The sequence below is a fragment of the Gekko japonicus genome, unplaced genomic scaffold (genome assembly GCF_001447785.1).
Source record: "Gekko japonicus isolate JY-2015 unplaced genomic scaffold, Gekko_japonicus_V1.1 scaffold3860, whole genome shotgun sequence".
NCBI classification, from domain to species: Eukaryota; Metazoa; Chordata; class Lepidosauria; order Squamata; family Gekkonidae; genus Gekko; species Gekko japonicus.
The window spans coordinates 33,886-36,879 of NW_015176563.1; the positions used below are offsets into that span (position 1 = coordinate 33,886).

Sequence of the window (2,994 nt, forward strand, 5' to 3'; positions counted from 1 at the left end):
GTCTCGGCCGCATTTTGGAATAAAGTACAAAGCCCGAGGCTCCTGACTTCTCTGCCTGGAAGTAGGGGGTGGAGGGAGGAAGAACTGCCACAAGAAGCTGCGCCATTTGGTGGTGTCTTGCTTGGCCACTGTCAAGAATGTCCCGAAACACCCTTTGGTACATCACTTATGTATCGATTTGTAAAATGGTCAAGTGTGGGCCTCTGGGGTGCCTGAGTACAAAATCATGCAGAGTACAAAAGTACTTCATTTTATCCAGGAGACAGGTAAGTGTGACTTTGTTACAGCTATGCAGTGCTTCCGTGAGTTCTCCTCCGATTCTTGTCGCTCTGCTGTGTCCATGCCTCTTCTTAAATTCCTTTTTCTCTGTCTGTGCCTGTAGCTCTTCAGCCTTTTAAACCCAGAAAAGAGGGAAATGACCTTTTTGGGGTTTTAACCTCTAACCCAATGTCATGCATCTTTGACATTGGTGCTCTTCCTTGCGGCTTTCCTTGAGCACTTGGCCATCACATATGGCTTTGTGGCTCTATGGCTGACCCTCACTCTGGCCTCAACAGGTGGAGGCTGGCCTTCCCAAAATACCAGCAAGGCTTCCTTTAACCCCGGCCGCTGGATCAGCTTCGGTTTCAGCTCTAACACCCAGCTGCCACTCTATTTTTAGGAGGAGTGTGCAAGAATACGATGGAGCGGGGAAAAACTTTCCATAGCCCCTCTCTCGGCTACAATCGTAAAATGATCGGAGGCCTTTGCACGCAGAGCCCCTTGTTCCTGTCCAGCCAGCATTATCTAGTCTTCAGGACTGCCCAGCTGTAACACTCGCTTTGCAGGCTTGGCTGAAGCTCCCTGCAATGACTCCAGAATTGCTTGTTTCCACCAGGTAAAAAAAAACCCCAACTGGATTTCTAAATACAAAGTTTTTTTTGATAAAAGCGTACTTAAAAAATAATCTCAAAAGTCTGACTTCCCACAGTTTAGCATACAATTATATGATGCTTTGTTCTGCTACAGGCTCCCACTTTTTAAAGGGAGAAAACACTGCACGAAACGAGCCGTCGGAAGCGGTGGGGGGGGGTGGGCTGCCTTTTTATTTGGTTGCCTCCACCAATGGGGTTGGGAGGCAAATAGTTCGCAGAATATTATGAATGCTATTAAAAGGATATGGATGAAAAGCGGGGAAGGGGATTACTGTTGTGAAGAAAATGACGAATTTGAAGAGGTGGTGGGTATGTTAAAACATGCACTAGCTCTTAATCAAATGGACTCGGTACTACAGAAAACAGCTTAAATAGTAGACCTTGTTAGGAATCTGAATTGATCTTGCACGAATTTAAGTGGTGGGAGCTAGAGGGACTGTGATTACTGTTAGCATGTATACTTAGGAATGTATTCCCACCCCCCCTTTTCTGAGAGAACAATTTCCACTTCGAACTCCGAGATCCAGCCCACCCATCATATAAAGAAAACCTTCAATAGTTAGGGCTCTGACTGCTACTTTGCAGCTGTATTTATTCATCCATCTTGTGGGATATTAATGAGATTTGTTTGTGTAGTTCAACTCAAGACTGCACTATGCCTAACTGACATTTTTAAAAATCAGTGTGCTAGGGCAGTTCTAGTGTCTAATATAGTCATGTGCTCATGTACCACGTTTAATGTTCATTGCTGCATCCCTTAGAACTTATTGTGGGGAAAAAAATGGGTGGTTTTTTTTGCATTTTGTGTGTGTGTGTGCGAGCGCACACCTGTGCCTGGAAGTTATGACGACCTCCGGCAACTCCTGCTGGGGCATGGAAGACATTTAGAGGAGTGGCTTGATAGCCTGTCTCTGCCTCCTGACCTTGGTATTCTTTGGAAGTCTCCCATCAAAATCCTTCCCAGGGTCGGCCCTGCTTAGTTTCTTAGTTGTCTGTTGTGGGGAGGGGAAGGGAAAGGAGTTTGTAACTGGCTTTGATACTTCGAGTAAAGGCCAGGGTATAAATCCAACTCTGCTTCTACTTCTGTGTGTGTTCATTAAAGGTGATATTTTATGTATAAAATTGTGCTTTTTGCAAGACATGCTTTGAAAAACCAACTGAAACTGTTACCATGGACTAGAAATTACTTAACTGGGTAACAAACCCTCCTTGTAAACTTCACTAAGATTTTGAAATGTGCACTTTGCGTCGACTTCCGGTTGATGGCGGCACGCTTGCGTACTCACCTCCCGGACCTCCCGGGGGTGTCTCCGTGCTCCGGCGGAAGGAGGGGGCGAGCAGGCTTGTAAACCCCCCCAGGAGCCCGACGAAGGGACCCTGGCCAAGGAGCTTTAAGGGGTAGCCTCTTCGATGGCGGAATGCCAGAGAGACCAAATGGTACAAGTGAAGCTAACCAGGTCAAGCGCAGGAGATTGGGCGTTAAAAATGATGAAAGAAGCGTGGTCGGAAGGCCAACTATGAACGTGAGTCAACTGGGAAATGATTTTTGAAAGAAAAGACGCTCCCTACCCTACTCTGCGGAATGGGAAAAGCGAGTGGGGGGGGGACGCCTCCCATGCGCATAAGCTGTTGAGCGAAAGGGGGGGAAGCAGAAGAAAAACGCGATTAAATTGCCCAGAAGTACTTACCCAATCGAGCTAAGCAGTTAAGCGCATATTCAGAGACTTTTAAAAACTTTTTGAAAGTAAACAAATGGGAAAAAGATGGCGGGGAAGAGGGACAAAGACAAAGAAAGACTTTTGAAAACGAAACTAGAGTCCCCTAAGCCGGAAACGACCAGTGAGATGGCAAAGGCTATAGCTGACTTCATGCGCCCTCTACTGGAACAGCTGAATAACTTCAAAGAGCAGATGTCCGTGGTAACACAAAGCATTACTGTGCAACAAACGCAAATAACTGATCTGATCCAAGTAATGAAGCAGGATGCTGAGAAAGTAAAGGAAGTGGCTGAATCAACGCAGAAAGTGAAGAAGAAAGTGCAAAAATTGGAAAAGAAAACTTCTTCTTTGGAAGATCAAAT

At 45.9% G+C, this 2,994-nt stretch overlaps 1 protein-coding gene across 1 annotated transcript in view; it reads left to right on the plus strand.

The window, feature by feature from the left end:
- The first annotated feature begins 854 nt into the window (after positions 1-854).
- The window catches only part of LOC107124102 (centrosome-associated protein 350-like), a 79,247-nt gene continuing 77,107 nt past the window's right edge, over positions 855-2,994 (plus strand). Inside the window, exon 1 of the mRNA XM_015427490.1 lies at positions 855-877. The gene's annotated coding sequence lies outside the window, so the exon portion shown is untranslated. The remainder of the gene's footprint in view (positions 878-2,994) is intronic.